Source organism: Canis lupus, chromosome 4 (genome assembly GCF_003254725.2).
Source record: "Canis lupus dingo isolate Sandy chromosome 4, ASM325472v2, whole genome shotgun sequence".
Classification (NCBI taxonomy): domain Eukaryota; kingdom Metazoa; phylum Chordata; class Mammalia; order Carnivora; family Canidae; genus Canis; species Canis lupus.
This window is the reverse complement of record NC_064246.1, coordinates 1,028,017-1,046,413: the sequence shown is the minus strand read 5'-3', so window position 1 is coordinate 1,046,413 and position 18,397 is coordinate 1,028,017. Positions and strand designations below refer to the sequence as shown.

Sequence of the window (18,397 nt, the reverse complement as noted above, 5' to 3'; positions counted from 1 at the left end):
TCAGAAATCACTACAGAGAGTACCTTGTATTTGTAGAAATGTCAGGAGACTCGCACTTGGAAGTACGAGTGAAGTGCATATGGGGAAGGGCACAATGCATAGCAAACATTCCATAAATGTATGTTGAATAAAACAAAGGAACACTTGGAGAGATGCTATCAAATTTAGTCATAAGAATACTTGGTAGAGGAAATGTTTTCATTTTGTATTGTTTGACATCTCACCAAAGGATTCGCAAAAGTAACGTTTTCACTGTTTGCTTCTAGTTTATTTTTGCCCATTACAAAATATGAATTTGTTAACAGAACAACTAACAACAGCAATTTTAACATGCCAACATATATTTATCACTTAGAGAAATTTCTTCCAAGATTGTTGTGTTATGCCCCTTTTTCTTTTTTTTTTAATTTATTTTTTATTGGTGTTCAATTTACTAACATACAGAATAACCCCCAGTGCCCGTCACCCATTCACTCCCACCCCCCGCCCTCCTCCCCCTCCACCACCCCTAGTTCGTTTCCCAGAGTTAGGAGTCTTTACGTTCTGTCTCCTTTTCTGATATTTCCCACACATTTCTTCTCCCTTCCCTTCTATTCCCTTTCACTATTATTTATATTCCCCAAATGAATGAGAACATATAATGTTTGTCCTTCTCCGACTGACTTACTTCACTCAGCATAATACCCTCCAGTTCCATCCACGTTGAAGCAAATGGTGGGTATTTGTCATTTCTAATGGCTGAGGAATATTCCATTGTATGCATAGACCACATCTTCTTTATCCTTCTTTATCTTTCTTTATCCTTCTTTATCCTTCTTTATCTTTCGATGGACACCGAGGCTCCTTCCTCAGTTTGGCTATCGTGGACATTGCTGCTAGAAACATCGGGGTGCAGGTGTCCCGGCGTTTCATTGCATCTGTATCTTTGGGGTAAATCCCCAGCAGTGCAATTGCTGGGTCGTAGGGCAGGTCTATTTTTAACTCTTTGAGGAACCTCCACACAGTTTTCCAGAGTTATGCTCCTTTTTCTTACATATTATATATACGGTTAATACGGTTCTATGTAGTGTTTCCTGGTTTTCTTTATATGATGGGGATTCTCCATGTTACTCACAAGCATCATTTTTAGTGGCTGAATTAAATCACCTATTTGAAAAATTCAAGACTATCTTCTTAAATGTTATCCTATGCCTGGATGTTGATGCTTTTTCATGTGTTTCACTCCTACAAATATACATTATAATGAGGTTTTTGTACCCAGAATTTTTTCCACTAAGTTTTGGGTTGTTTCCTTAGGAAATTTTTTGGATTTCCTGAAATCAAATTACTAGATCCGAGAGCAGAAACATTGTTATGGATCCTGATGCAGTTTAAGGCACATTGATATTACTATTTCTTAAGTTTGCCTTTGAATGAATACACTTTCAGTATCTTCAGCATTTGGGGTATCTAAAAGTCTCTCAACTAAGTAAACCTGGTGGTTTATATTGTAGACCTGCAGAATGCACATGGTGGTGGCTCTGTGTAAGAGGGAAATGAACAGTGTCTTAAAACTCATTATCCCCGAATACAGTGTATAAGATGACAGATGCTTATTTAACTGAATTGAATCTGGTGAGTAAGGTTTTAATACATGATTCTTAGGTCATTATTGGTGATTTATTCCAATCCAGTTAAGATTAGCTTCAAAGAGGCTGTCTGCAGGAACGCCCGGCTAGGGGTTGCGCTGGTAGTACGACGTCGGAGATGAACGAGCTGCCCGAGCTGTATGGAGAGAGCAGTGACCTGCAGCTGGAGGTGATGCCCGGCGAGGGGACCTTCCGCAGATGGAGGCGGGCCCGACGGAGGGGCAGCCGGCCCAGCTCGCCGGCCCTGACTTAGAGAGCGAGGACGAGGTGAGGAGTTTGATGACTGGGAGGACGACTACGATTATCCGGAGGAGGAGCCCGGAGTGCTGCCGGCCGCAGAGTACCAGCCGCCCTGGGGGAAGCCAGCAGGATGCTTCTGAGAACATCCAGAGCCAGAGAAGCAGCCCTGGACGGCGGGTTTCAAATGCATTACGAGAAGACCCCGTTTGATCCGTTGGCTTTGGGAAGAGCTTTCTTCACTTACGGCTGTCAGTGGCCTGGCCGAAGACCGAAGAACTCAGGTGATGAGATCATTGACAGCGAGTGATGACACGCCGGTAAAAGAGGAGGAAGCTACTTGGAGAGACCCTACGTCCCACGGTCTTTTGGGCTCATTCCGGATAGACAGTAACGGTGCCAAGGAAAAAAGTCAATCTTCAAAGAAAATTTTTGTTGTTGTTGTGCAGAGTAGAATAGGGCAGTGCCTGCGCTCTCAGGAAAGCATTGCTGGAGAAGAAGAAACATATCAGGACTGTGGAGATCTGTTTTCAAGAATGTTCCTGAAACACCTGCCGCTTAGACTGGGTTACTGATCCCGATTATTTTCCTTGCATTGGGGAAAATACCTTTCATATTTCACTATAAGGAATGGTTTTGCAAGAATAAGTTATGACCAAGACAAACTGCCAGTACGAGACCCCCACTGATACCAATTACGTGAGAAAAAGTAGTAACATCCAATTTAGGACACAAGATGTCTGAATCGTTTGGACTGAAAGCCTACTGAGAGAACCCTGGAGGTTCCACTCTGTGGTCTGTCCAAGCCAGTGTTCAAAGGCTAAATTTTTAGTGTAAAAAAAAAAAAGTTGGGTATTCTTCACTATCCCAAAAAGATAAACCCAAGAAGAAATATATATCATGTGTCATCTATCTCAAAATGTGTTTTCAAGAGCATCTGAAATTTTGTTTGTACATGTATCTTGATCATTTATAAAACTACTATGATCTATAATTCAAGAAAATTTGTCTTGCCATTTTTAAAACTCAAAAATTAAGACGTCCGTAATTTTAAAGTTAGACATTAAAATGTATGTGAAGGAACAGACTATTTCCGATACTCTTACATACTAGGGAGGTTGTTTTACTTGCTCTCTGTTTTTCATTTAACTTACAAGTGAAGGACTTTGGTTGAACTTCATAATATAAGAACTGTTAAAGTGAAAATGTCAAGTAAAAGGAAAGCCCTACATCCAAAAAAAAAAAAAAGACTGAACAATTATGCCCTCAGCCCTTAAAGGTTTTAAAACCTGCCCAGAAATCCACCTCAGTATCTGAAGTTTCCCTCTGTCTCCTCCTCTAATTACGCTTGTCATTGGTTATGTACCAGCATTCGAGATAATAAAATTTCTTGTTCTGTGTAAAAAAAAAAGAAAAAAGAAAAAATAAAAAAAGGCTAACTGTGACCGAGCACCCATACGCAGTATAACATATGCTAACCAGGATGTGATTGTTACATACCAATACTTACTTAATGTTTGACTCTTGCCCTGTCATTTTACACTACAGAACTCAAATGTATGGCACATATTTTCTGTGTTTTGCTCTTTTACACTTCTGACAATGTGTTGATTTTTCATATCTGGTGTTTTTATCTGGTTAGTCTGATTGCATTTTTCTTCTCTTTGCATTTAATTATTTTCCCCTTCTGTCACTGTTTTCTGTTCGTCTTCGTTATCATGAGTTTTTCTCCTCTAACATCTTAGTGGTAATTCTTTTATGTTTTCCCAAACTGCCTGCACATGGATTTTGCCATCTTAGTACCTCTTATCTTATTAAACATTTGATTATAATTAAATAAAATATATGCTCAAATGATGTAAAACCACTTGATTAAGTAAATAAGCACTCAGTCCTGTAAGTATTTCTCACTCTACATGAAAATAGGTAAAATGCATAAGGTAACACATCTTTTACATTTTCACTTTTGATTCTAAATTAAGTAAAGAAATGCCCCAAATACATATAGTCTCACAAACTCTTGCAAACTACTACTAGGTATCTGTTTAAGATACATTCAACATTTATAAGTTAATAGGTATAATTTTCATGTGACTGCTGGATATTTTTCCCTCATTGGCTGCAATAATCAGAAGAAAACCATATTTAGCTGAATTTTAGGAAAACATTGCTATAGATAACTAGCTAAAAGCATTAAACATGGTAGACTCAATTTTGTAAAATGAAGAGTTTGTTTTTTAGAGCAGTTTTAGGTTAACATCAACATTGAGGAGAAGGGTACAGAGACTTCCCATATACTCCTCTCTCCCAAAATATGCATAATCTCCCCCACTATCAACATTCCCCGCAGAATGGTACATTTGTTACAATGGATGAATCTGCACTGACACAATGTTATCACTCAAAGTCTATAAATTACTTTATGGTTTGCTCTTAGTGTTTATTGTACATCCTATGTATTTGGATAAATATAGATTATATGTATCCATCATAGTATCATATCCTCTGTGCTCTGCCCATTCATACCTTGCCATGCCCCCAACTCCTTGGAAACCACTGATAATTTTGCTATTTCCCGTTTTGCCTTTTCCAGAATGTCCTATAGGTGGAATCATATAGTGTGTATCCTCTTCGGATTGGCTTCTTTCACATAATATATGCATATAAGTTTCTTCCATGTCTTTTCATGGCTTAATAGCTCATTTCTTTTTTAATATTCCATGTCTGGGTGGGCCACCATTCATTGATTCATTCACCTACTGAAGGACAACTTGCTTGTTTTAAGTTTTAGCAGTTGTGACAAAAGCTGCTGCAAACATCCATTTGTGTAGACATAAATTTTCAGTTATTTCTAGTAAATACCAAAAAGCTGGATCACAGGGCAAGAGTGTATCCTCTTTTGTAAGAAACAACCAAACTATCTTCGAATGTGACTGTACCATTCTGCATTCCCACCAGCAGTGAATGATAGTTCCTCTTGCTCTAATTCCTCGTTAGCACTTGGTGTTGTCACTGTATTGGGCTTTGGCCATTCTAATCATGTATGGAGATAGATATCTCATTGTTGTTTTAATTTGTATTTCCCTGATGACATGATGTAGAGGGTAGATTCAATTTTTTTTAAGATTTTAAAAGATTTTAAAAGATTTTAAGATTTTTTAAAGATTTTATTGATTTATTCATGAGAGACACACACACACACAGAGGCAGAGACACAGGCAGAGGGAGAAGCAGGCTCCATGGAGGGAGCCTGACGTAGAACTAGATCCCAGGTCTCCAGGATCATGCCTTGGGCTGAAGGCGGTGCTAAACCACTGAGCCACCCAGGCTGCCGTGGTAGATTCAATTTTAAAAAAGGATTTTCATACATAAGTTATACTGTTTTTTATCCTGCAGATATATGCGTATATACAGATACACATATGCGTGTGTGTGTGCATGCACACACACACACTTTTCTAAATATATATATATATCAAATGGCTGATAGGAGTTTAACTCTTTACCATTTTCTTGTTAATATTTTTTTTTGCATTGATATGCTCCCTGGTACATTGATTTTCTATAATAAGTACATTTTTTTGTAAGATAGGAGTTTTCAGAGCATCAAGGGAATAGTGGGTAAGGAGATTGTAGTTACTTCTAACATTAAGTGTATAATAGAAAAGGGTTTTCAACATACTGAAAATCATAACATCTATTATTTTTGGTTGACATTGAGTTTCTTTTATTGTTAAGGTGTATTTATTTTTTTAGTAACCTCTCAACCCTCCACAGGTTATCAAATCTGCTTCACTGGGACCCCTGGGTGGCGCAGTGGTTTGGCGCCTGCCTTTGGCCCAGGGCGCGATCCTGGAGACCCGGGATCGAGTCCCACGTCGGGCTCCCAGCATGGAGCCTGCTTCTCCCTCTGCCTGTGTCTCTGCCTCTCTCTCTCTCTCTCTCTCTCTCTCTCTCTCTCTGTGTGTGACTATCATAAATAATAAATAGAAAAAAATTAAAAAAAAATCTGCTTCACTGATTTTCATTTTCAGAAAAAGGATTTTTAAGGGCTATGAAAGAGCAATTAAAATGCCTGAGGATAGAACTAGACATGCCAAATAAGAAATTAACAAGGTCAAGGGCTGTACATGACACAATAGTCTCTTTACTAACAAGGAAATAAATATTATCCCTAAAAGTTACTTTGTGTGAACTTAGGTTGGAGCAAAATAAACCCAGACAGAGTTCAAGGTCAGGCACTGCTTTTTGAAGAGAAGACTGACTGTTGGCATGAATTCCCTTAAGTTCTCTGCCTTTCTTTCCCATGCTCTGTAATTTACAGTCATTGATATTGTTGGTTGTCACCTGAGTGTACAGTGATTCATTTCATTCACTTAGTGCATATTAAGTACTGCGAGAGATACAGGGAGGTAGAAAACAGTGTTTTGTATCCTTTGAAGAAATTATGCTAACAAGAGTTCCTTTGACCCCTGTCTTGGGGATTTTAAAATGGTAATTAACTGACTAAACTTCTAGGCTCTAACTCTAAACTACATTCATCTCCATTTTACTGGGTCCAGAGACTTCCCCCCAAGAATCAGGAAGTTACATGCTTAGGGTCAGTCTGCTAGAGTGCTAACAACTATGCTGTGACCAGATCTAAAACCTCAGCGAGCCGCTACTGTGGGGGAGAGCAGGGAACGGGGAGGGTGGGAAAGAGGGGTGGGGGTGGGGAGCGGCTCCCCTTCGTCTCATCACAGGGCAAGCTGACACCCTTTCATTGTAACTGTGAACTGTCTCTCTCCCTTACCCTTGGTGTAGCCGTGGTGTCTCTCTCCCTTACCCTTGAAGAATGTGGCTATCACAGCCGTGGTGCACAGCCGTGGTGCAACGTGGCTATCACATGTCACCCTATGGTGGTTTATGGATGTTGAGTGTCAAAGGGTGTGGAAGAGGAAGAAAAGATAAGCCAGAGGGTCAAATTCAGAATCCCATCTGGAAGTGTCTGGTGATTTACCTACTCAGTCATTTCATAAGCAGTTTTTTTTTTTTTACCTCCTGGGAAAATCCAGGGAGCATCTTGTTATCGGTTGATAACTTCTCAGGGGTATTACATTAGCTGGTCTGTGCACATATAATTTGACATGACATTCAAATTCTGTATTTATATCGAAATATATTAATCCTCCTCCTGAGTCATCTGGTTTCATTTATGTTTAATCTTATGTAATTAGCTGTCTCAGTGCTGCTGCTATTTGGTATATGAAGAGTGAGTAGGGAGGATGCTTTATGGGTAGATTGTGAGCAGAGTTGTTTATGCAAAAGTGAACTAATTTGGGCTAACACTGACCCCGTGATATGTTATTTGGAAGTGCTGTGCTGGGACGTCTGCTTTTGTTTACTCTGAAGAGTTGATTTTGATGTTTATCATCTGAAAATGTGATGTGATAAACAACAAGATGGGTTTGAAAATAGAATATATGAAAACCAAGTATAGTTTAATCATCTAGAGAAAAGATTCCATTTTCTCTGGTATTTCAGAATTGAAGAGAAACTGTCAGACTTAGTCAAGTGCATTTTCTGCCTAAAGATAGTATGTCTGCTAATATATAAGTATTGCTTTCTCTTCTGAGTTTGTAGGCTCTTTTATTTTCAGATACTGGGGCTTCTTCAGATATTATTCTTGATCCTTTATTAATTTGACAGTTATGTATTGAGCTCTGCCCCCTTCTTTACTCTCCCCACCACACTCTGGCCTAAACAAATGTAATTTGTCCTGAATTAGGCTCTAGTCCTCCAGTCTTTCCATGTATCCTCTTCCCTGACCCTCAAACCTGGATTTTGAAGGTCACAATCTGATCGGATGACTTTTCTGTTTGAAATTCTTTCAGTGGTTTCCCATCAGTCACATTTGAGTCTTGATGCCTGGTAGCTTCGATCCCCTTCATCTTTATACAAGCCTCTCCTTAGTTGGGCAGGCAGTGCCTTGTGATCTCATGATTCATGCCTTTATGTGCCCTATTTCTTCTACCTGGAAGGCCCTTGCTTGCCTTGTATGTCTAGCTAACTCCTGCTCTTCTTTCCTCACTTAGGATAAACATCATCTTCGCTTGGATCTTTCCCAAGACGACTCCATCTATATAGAAGTAGAATCACTAGGCTGCCCTTCTGCATTCCAGGAACATTTTGTGCATGTCTCCTGTAATTTACCACATAACACATAGTTTATATGATAGTCTTGGCTGTTCTTTAGATATATAGTGACTGCCCTGAGAGTAGGAACTGTCTTACTGCTCTTTTCCCAGTAATGGGCATATTCAGTTCAATTCAGCAAGTATTTATTGAGCACCTACCTTGTGCTAGGCACTGACTACTTGTAACAAGTGAACAAAAAGAAATTCCCTGCACGTTGAGTTTATCTTCTAGCATATAATATTTGCTTGATACTGAGAGAGAAGGAGAGAGAACAGAGAAAGAAGCACAGATTAAATTATGGGATGTTATTGCTTTGAAGGGAAATAATAATGGGTATTTTGGTTGGGGATTTGAGATTTCCAAATATCAGTCTATGGAAAGGGAAGCAAACTTCTTAAGATCTCTTCAGGGGTTTTTGTTTTGCTTTGTTTGTTTCTCCTCATGCTTTCTTTTTTTTTTTTTTTTCCCCTCATGCTTTCTATTTATTGCTTTAGGACTTCCTTACAGGACTCTATTGCCTGTGGAGGGCAGTATTGTGCCCTTTTCTTTCCTATTAATTAATGTTTAATGTTTCATAAAACTTAGGAGTAGAAAAAAATTTATATGAACAGGTATCTAATTTTTTTAGAAATAAGAACACTAGTTAATAATGCTCAGTGCTTTTAAGGATACAAGAAAAGGTTTCCCCCACTATTACTGGTGTAATTGCCACTTGGTATGATCCCAAAGAAATAATGAGTAAGCGAATGAATGTTTGATTTGCAGCTTTCCTGCCAATCAGTATCTAAGATATGCTAAGCATTTGGCAGTTTCTTATTTATTTTTGGTAAATGTCCATGCTTTTAGACATACACTCAGTGTTTTCCATGTTTAACAAGATAATGTCTAGAAATAATGAATTCCACCATGTTTGTACAGTACCTACATTTAATTTTGGGCTCAAATGGACCTTTGATTTTCCCAGAACTCATTTTATACCACTGTTTTTCAACATTTCCATAGTGTGGTATTTTGCACTGTAGAGGCTAGAAAAAAGGCATTGTTCAGAGGATCACACTTATCTTTTGGGAATTAAAGATATATGGTATTTTAAAAGATATTTTATTTTTAGGTAATCTCTCCACCCAGTGTGGGGCTTGAACTCAGCCCCGAGATCAAGAGTCACACACCATACCAAGTAGGCCCCCTGGGCACCCCAGATATGCAGTGTTTTTTAAAAATGATTTTGAAAGATACTGTAAATAATAAGGTGAGACAAATTTTTACAGAACGAATCTGTATGTGCACATGTGTGTGCAGGCACATAAGTAAGAAAGGGAGGGAAGTCTTGGCTATTTTAGCTTAGCGTTTGAAAAAGCAGGGGGGTTGGTTTGGTAGAGTGTTTCTGATGTGGCCCGGCAGATTTGAAACACATTGATTTCAAAGATACCACTTTAGGCCAGTCAAGGCATTTCTCAACTGGTGAGTGTGAGGGACACAAGCCATGGGGTTGTTCGGTATGTGGTTGGTCCTGAGCATCCCTGGACAGGGGCTACAGGATGTGAGCCTGATTTCCTCAGCCAAGCTGTGTGTCCACTGCTGTTGCTCTCACTGGACTATTACGAAGTGAACGGGTAGGTTGTCCCTGCCCCCTGGCATTTTATCGTGGGCAGCCTGGTGGTGTGTGCAATCTGGAGATAATATGGCTTTATTTGTTCCTTTGTATCTACTGCTATACTGGTTCATCTAACTCACCACTCTGTCAGAACCAGGCGGGGGCTAGTGGCCCCTGTACTGATCCAAAGTGGGAGAGCCTTATGGATGTCTCTCACATCCATTAATTATGCTCAAATACTTTTTCTGTGTGGTGTTTCTTTGTGACCTTCTTCCTTGAAAGGCTTTGCAGGGAAAGACCTCAGAGTCATACATAGTTACTTTTTCTAGGGCAAGCATATTAATTTTGATAACAATGTAGGGTTTTATCCTTATGCCTAGTTTTTTGGTTTTGTTTTTGTTTTTTGCCCCAGTCACCTTCCCAGATAAAATTCTGATTTGAATGGTACTATTTTTCCATCTTTATTGGGAGCTTTGCCGTTTCCTGGCCATTTTTTTTTTTTGTTTGCCCTTATCATTAAGGATGCCCCAGTAAAGTGACCTCTCCTGGGATTTCCAATTCCAGAACCACATGAGAATGGCTCGCTATATGCAACATATCGTGTACATGAACTCTTCTGTTTTTCAGATTAGTGGCCTCACATATTTTACAATCTAGTGGGTAAGGAAAATTTTAATTTCACTTCCAGTTAAATAATTCTCGATATTTGGCCATGCCTCTTTCAGAGCTTTGAAATAAGACCACAGTCTCTGCTTTGGGATTCTGCTCTGTTGATTCCCCTCTATAGCCTTGGGGACACTCAGGAGTGTGGTCACATGGAGAGCCTTTCTTTTTTTTTTTTTTTAAGATTTTATTTATTCATGAGAGACACAGAGAGAGAGGCAGAGACATAGACAGAGGGAGAAGCAGGCCCTATGCAGGGAGCCTGATGTGGAACTCGATCCCAAGACTCCAGGATCACGCCCTGAGCCAAAGGCAGACGCTTAACCACTGAGCCACCCAGGCGTCCCAGGAGAGCCTTTCTTATTGGACCTGCACACACCATAGAAATGGCAGAAGAGGAAAATTGACCAGAGAATCCCAGAGATTGACCAGGACAACTTCAGGAACCTGAGACTGAAATCTGAAACTGAGGTTTTGTTAGCTGGTACTATCAAAGAACAAAGATTTTATCTGTTTAAATGAAAACCAAAGCATTTTAAATAATATTTACAAGTTTTTAAAGTCTTTTTATGTCCTTATGTCTTTGCATAGTGTGGAGCTGTGAGCTTCACTGGGGTAATTGAAATAGGGAATGCGGGAATCTCAGGATCAGGGTCACACAGAGGAGAAATGACAGCTACAGCTCTAATAGATCCTAAAGTTCGTTAGTGACTTCCTGGTCATTGTATTTCTCCTTATGAGTCATAAGCTTATTATATTTTAAAATACAACAGAACATGCTAAAGCTCTCACCTAAATCATCTTTCATGACATGATATTTTAAGTACAGTTACACTCATTTCTACCCTGGCATGTTTTCTTAAAAGTTAAGAAAGATTTGCCCTCAACAGCTATAGCTAAAGTGTTGAGACATGAAACTTACATAAGTTGTCTACAAATAGTGCTTTTTTTTTTTGCTAATTTTTTAAAGATTTTATTTTTTTATTTGAGAGAGAGAGAATGCACACACAAGCAGGGTGAGGAACAGAGGGAGAAGCAGACTCCCTGCTGAGCAAGAAACCCAAATGCCAGGTTTGATCTCAGACCCTGGGATCATGACCTGAGCCAAAGGCAGATGCTTAACCAGTTGAGCCACCTAGGTGCCCCAAAAGTGCTGATTTTTGACACACACATAAACACACAGAGACATATTCAAGTAAAGCTACTTCTGAGTGTAATTTCAAACCCATATCCAACTGAAAATGGAGTTGCATTTTATAAACTGATAAAGGACAAGCTGCTGCTTTGATCCGGCCAAGCTTAAACATGGCAAGCAGTCTGCTACTTTCCTCAGCATGTTGAGGTGGAGTCTGTTTCTCTGTTTTACTTTTATACACCAAAGCTTGTTATATAATCTCCTTCCTGTAGATTGTCTATATGACATGGACTTATAGTAAACCTATAGTTATGTAAACTTGATAGAACTGTTGTATCAGTCACAATAGCAACTCAATATTTGAGAATCAAGAAGTTTTCCTAAGCTGAGAAAGCTTTAAGTGATCTATGTGTTAGGAGAGGTGATGTTTACTTTTATAATTATGAATCTCTTCTAAAGAACATTGAAGCTTCCTAATTAAGTGTGCAAACTAAGAAAAAAGTTATTGTACAGTATTTTTCAGTAGTGATGTGCATCTGACACCTATTCCAGAATTCTGATATTACCTAAACAAAAGATTGCTCAGATGTGCCCCAATCATCAAAGAATAGAAAACCAAATTGAGATAACTTAGGGACTCTGGAAACAAAGAATGTTTCATACAAAATCAAAGTGCCATCCTGACTCTAATGAACACATGACACTCCTCCTAAATACTTACATAAAACGAGTCCAGCTTAATATTCAGTTTCTTAAATAGTAGCAATAGTATCTTTTCTTGACATACATAGTGTGAAAATCGACATTAATGGCAGTTAATGAAAAGGCACATTTCCTTTGGTCCAGCAATCACACTGAAGGCCACACTAGTTAGTAAAAGTACAATTTTGAAACATGTGCCTTGGGTTTGGGTTGCACTGGAACTCCTGGGTTATCCTAGGTGATTAGGTCAGGTTAGGCAGTCTTCTGAGACCTAAATCTGAATGGCTCTGCTGATGTTAATAATAACAAAAATAATAATAATAATAGTAATAGCACTCAATAGCTTTTATATTTAGTCACTCATGGAAAAATGTGAATACTGCTAGGGAAAGAAAACTAATATTGGCATTTATGACAATATTTCTGAAGACCAGAGCTGATGGGAGGCTACAGTTAGCTCTGGACTCTGTACCGGAACAGCACCAGGACAGCAAACCCTGGAAGGATGGAAGAGCAATGAAGCATAGACATTGAAATAGGGCACAATGAAGGATCAGAGAGGGCTTGTTGGACAAATTCTAATTGTTTTTTTTAGAATCATGGAGGAGACATTCAACATACTACAAAAAGTTGATCTTGAAAAACATCCAAGTTATTAAAACTCTTGCAAATTTAAGCTTCATTGGTTTATTATGATCTGTCATGGCCATTTCAATTTCACTATGCTTGATGTACCTGAATGGTGTAGACTGAGTGTGTCTAGGACATAGAGTGGGGCTGTCAGTACAGAGAACATGCAGAGGGGAGCAGAAGGCCATCGTACCTTCCATTAGGGCATGGACTCAGCCCATTAGATTTTAGGAAATACTGTGCAAGAAGGTGATATCCGGAAGTTTATAAGACCTCACTACAGTGCCAGGATCCTGGTGGTTTTAGAAAGTAGTTCTTGAAATCGAGTCACAAAGAACACAAAAAGAGGACAGAAGATCAGAAAATCCAACCAGGAAGCTGAGCTGTCGGTCTTTCACAATGTATATATCGCATTAAGAAAAATACTAGCGTTAAGGACACAGTTAACTCTTGATGGTGGGGTTAAGCTGTTCCAGTTTGGAGGGTGGAGAAATATTAAAAAAGTGATGATTCATCACTGAGAATATTCCTATCTTCTCATTGATAGCAATATTTGTCAAATGTATTACTTTTTGCCATAGAGCTCTCATTGCCATAGAGCTCTCAATGCTCTGTGAATTACCAAATGTATCCTTCACAATAGTGCTAAAATGGCACACTAGGAATGGCCCCAGACTTGTACCTAATTAAATAATCTCTTAATCCTTGTCTGGAAACCTGTAGTATTAGCTCAGATCTTTATGGTTCAGCTTCATAAATAGCTCAGTCTCCCTGGGTGATTGGATTTGCATTTACTCTTCGTTTGTAAGGCAGACTTTACTCTGGATGGCATTTTTATTTTGACATTTTTTTGACTGTTGAGTACTCTGAGTGTCGAAGGCTGAAGTCATAAACCCACAGATTGAGGACAGAAATGAAAAAAATAAGCTAAGTAAATTCTCCTAATAATGGTTATTAACTAATGGAAGGCCTTACAAAGTTTTACAAAATTATTGATTATTATTGTAAGCATGTCTCATCGTTTGCTGATGCATGGGTCCAGAATGGGAACAAAAAATGTAAAAGAACATTTATAATTGGAAAAGTTACTAGAGCTATTGGTTCTTTGCCAAGTTAAGCAAAAGTAAGACAAAACATAAAAGCAAACAAAACAGAACTACTACCTAAATTGGAGCGGTTCTGAACGTTTTATGTAAGATCTTAGACACTTGTGTCTGCCATTCATATGTATCTTCGAAGACATTAAAAAATCTCTGTTCCTCTAAAGAGGGGTAAGTTCACATTTCCATTCATTTTTCATTCAGAGCTTCCATTATTTCTCTGCATGTGAGTGGAATTGAATCTACAAATGGAGGGCACAAGAATTAGCAGATTTATAGTTGGGCACACCTGTCTGGAAACCTGGCCTCGCTTATTCAGGGAGAAGGAGGGACACTAAGTGGACTCTTTGAGCCAACTGCCAGCACATCTTGAAAAGGGCCATAGACAGTGTAAATGTTGTTTGTGACCTGGCATGAAATAAAGCAATGAAGATCCTTTCAGATAAGTCCTTGAGATAGACTGGGAAGCACTTTCCCTGGTGGTTAAAGCTTTCACTTCTCTCTCATGGTTGCAACTAATAATTTTAAACAAAACGAACTTCTTCAAATCTTCTCTGACCCATTTGTTTATAAAACTGTTTGTGTGGTTGAGAATTTATGCACTTCTCATGAGCTGAACTACTGCCTCCTGTTGCCATGCACAGATGAAACTTAAAATCCTTGATAACAAATGTTTAACAGAAATTAAGATAAAATAACCGATATATCATTTTTACCATATGGTGCGATTTGAATTTCATTGTATACCTAGAAAGAGACAGCCCAGGTATTAATTTTCATAGGGCCTATAATTGTATGTTTTCTCAAGTGCTTCCTCTCAAATAGCAGAGTTGAATATCAGAGTTGACTATCAGGTTGTCTCAGATTGTCATTTAGCATTAAAGACAGATTAAGTACGTGCTCTTTTGATGGAAGCATAGAGAGAGACGACTTTTTTTTTCTTTTTGTGTTCTTGAGATAATGATTTTTTCAAGTTGAGAAATTATGGACTGTATCTGGACCCAGATGCATTTGGGGTTCACACCAGTTGTATTTCTTTACATGTCAGGGATCACCTGAGCAGAGTGGGCACTGTGGATTGGACCCTTTCAGGTGGCCCCTAGAACAGACTCTCTCAGAGCAAAATCAAAGAGATTAGAGAAGATGAAAAAGGAAACTGTAAGCAGGGAGATGTTTAAAGTTGGTTAAACCTATGACAGGTTTTATTTTTTAGTCTAGAAAGGGACCAGACATGGCAGAGACTTAAACTTTCTCCCATGGCCAACAGACGAGGGAAGAGAAAGTCAAAATACTCATTTCATATTTAGAACCTGTGGAGTTTCTATCTGGTGAATTCTGTGTGCTGGTCACCCTTCTTTCCCTGGCGGTGGGTATATGTGCTGTTCCTGTGTACAAGTCCTGGTAACCAAGTCTGAGGTGTTCAAAACATATTTATAAATAAGGATAAGAATTTCCAGTTTAATAGCCCCTCCCTATCTTTAACATTTTCATTTGATTGTACAAAGTATTACTACTTGATGGTTTTATGTGTTTAATTTATTGTGAGATAACAACGCTTATTTTATTCCATTTAATAGTGAATTACAGAAGTCTGAGGTAATTGTCACTTATGAAAATATTTGAAGTAAATTTGCTGTATTACCCCCCTCCCCCATATGTGACTTGCAGTTTTTGGTGTTCATAGACGATGAAAGTCATTTATGGGAATAGTCCTATATTTGAGGAATAATCTGATGATTGTATAATTTGTCATGGTTCATGTATCCTAATATGGTATTAAAGCAAATATCTCTTAGTAAAGTCTCCTGTGGTATACTAAAGAAATCTGCTTTTTGCAGTGTGACTAGTACAAAATTGATACCAGTTTTTTGAAAGAAATAATTATGAGAACATCAAATCTGGAAAAAAATTGCCAATAAACTACAATTATGTAAGCACAAACGAAGTTGGAATTGCAAAGATCGTATCAAAGTGTCTGTGAAGAAAAACCACTGTTAGGATAAGATTTTTCCGGCTGTTTAATGGGACTGTCACGTTGGAAGCTGTGTATAATAAATCCAGAGTATTTTGTTGGAAGGTACTTACTTTAATGAAGAATCTGAAGAAATGCTTAGGAAGTGAAAATGTGGAGAAAAGTATTTTTTCTTTGAGCATTAGTCATTGGTGTATTTTGACTCATCAGAGGCTAGATATACGCAAAATCGGTTGGGTGAAAGAAGCTTCAGTCATCACAGAGAATTTCAGAGAGTAAACGAAGATTCAATTAAACGTTTGTTCAGGTCTTCCAGTTCTCCTAATTATATTATTTGAGCTCTCCTGTGTAAAATATGTGTCTGCATTTTATAGCTTAAAAATCCATCTCCACTTCTTATTATGTAATGCCTACCAAAAAATAGCTTATGAGGCATTTGTTTTTAATAATTGCAGTCATAACCTTGAATACTAAGAGCCAAGCATCACACCAGGCTTGTCATATGTTTTCTCCAGTTCTTATGACAACCCTTCAGCTAGTGATCAGTATTCTTGCTTAACTGATAAGTAAAAACCCTTTAGGCTCGTTGTGGGTTCTCCCTCAAGAGTCACGCAATATGTCGGTGAAAATATGAAAGCCTCTTATATTTTTACTCCACTTGATTTCTCTCTCTGTTTTTCATATTGTTTTCTTTTTCTGAAAAGGAAGAAAAAAAGATCTAGAAGAATTAAATAACTCTCTCTGTTTCTCTTCTCTTCTTTCTCTTCTCTTCTCTTCTCTTCTCTTCTCTTCTCTTCTCTTCTCTTCTCTTCTCTTCTCTTCTTTCTCTTCTCTTCTCTCTCTTTCCTCTCCTCTCCTCTCCTCTCCTCTCCTCTCCTCTCCTCTCCTCTCCTCTCCTCTCCTCTCTTCTCTTCTCTTCTCTTCTCTTCTCTTCTCTTCTCTTCTCTTCTTTTACTGGGTACAATGAGCCCCACAAAGATAAACAAGGAATCATATAATACAATAGGAGAGACAGACATTTCATACACAACTGAAATAAAAAGAATGTTTTGGATAAATTGAGGAATATAAAACTAAGAATTTATAAAAGATGAAACACTTAATTTGTGCTAGATTGAATAAAAGAAAGACCTCATTGAAGCCCTGCTGGATGAGCCAGGATTTGAAAGGAAGGTAGAGAAGGAACTTTGTCAAGGAGAGAGGTCATGTATAAGGAATAGACTAGAAAGAAAAGATGGAGGCTGGAAAGGGAGGCTGGAGCCAGATGATGTAAAATCTGGAATGGTGGGTCAGTCTGGTTGATTTCAGAGAATTTGAGGGGAAAAGTCAACTGGATGATAGAATTAGAACTCTGATTAAAAAAATATACCATGTCTTAGAAAGAGAAAAATACAAATCAAAAAAAAGAACAGAGGATATTGCATATTTCCTGGTGGCCTCTGGAAATGATGTGAGCTAAGAGAGAGAGTGGAAAGGAATAGAGTCTTGCTAAGGTGGAGGGATCAGATTTGATGGATATTTGTGGGACAATTATTTACCTATAGGGACAAGTGGAAAGACAGTGGTACTGAGGTCTCTGGCATTAGCCGGAGGGATGAATGGAAGGTTTCAAAGGTTTCGGCTGATAGATGATTTCATTTTGTGTAGTGGAGCAGCAGAGTTAGCAAGGAAGAGATGGTGGACACTGGGCTAGTATCCTCATGAATGGAAATGCGATTGTAATGTTGGAGAATATTTGAAAGTTGGGGAAGTTGAACTATAAAGGTATGAAATAATTATTTTTCAGAAATTTTTCTAGCTTGGCAGCAGAGAAGGAATGGAAACCTGGGTGACGCTAGCTACTCTGACGGGAATGATGTTGCTGATAATGGCTAATGGGGTTATTGAGCTTTGCCAGGTGCCAGGCACTGCCTGAGGTATTTCCCCATTTACTCTTCACAGCAGAAGGAGTTTGTATTATGATTTTCTTTCTACTGATGAAGGAAAAAAGACACTCACTAGAGAGTGACATCCATAGGACAGACTTGTCTCAAAGACTAAGGCATCTGAGTTTAGGGGTGAGAAAGTGCATTCCCAACAGGAGCTGGAAGCCAGAGGTGATGTCCTCAATGTTCCATAGCACTTTGCCATCCACCTTTACTTTACCATTGCAGGTGACCAGAACGGCCACCATCTAAGACATAAGGTGCAGATAGAAGTTTGACAATTATTCTCTAATGTCCCCTCATTAGAAAAGCAGGCTACTGAAGTTGGATTTCTGTCTCTTTCTAAGATGGTTCTCTAAGTGTGGTTAAGAATAGAAACTTTAATGCTTTGGGGAGTTAATATTTATAAAAGTGATTGGAACAATGCTTCAGAAGTCAAATAACATTAGCCATTGTTATTACTGTCCTCGTCCTCGTCCATCCATCCATTCATCCTTATATAAAACCGGTAAATATGGAGCGTTATTTACTAGGTATCAGGGAACTCAGAGATGAAAGACAGAGCCTGCCATTAAGAAACAGTCCAGTGGAGGAAGGAATGCAAAACAGCCAACTACAGAGGGTACTGATCCAT

The 18,397-nt window shown here is 38.6% G+C and overlaps 1 protein-coding gene and 1 pseudogene across 32 annotated transcripts in view; both read left to right on the top strand.

Annotated features, from left to right (window-relative positions):
• The window catches only part of CHRM3 (cholinergic receptor muscarinic 3), a 502,174-nt gene that overhangs the window by 33,646 nt on the left and 450,131 nt on the right, over positions 1-18,397 (top strand). The gene's annotated exons all lie outside the window — the stretch shown is intronic.
• Positions 1,582-3,719, top strand: LOC112660810 (EP300-interacting inhibitor of differentiation 1-like; annotated as a pseudogene).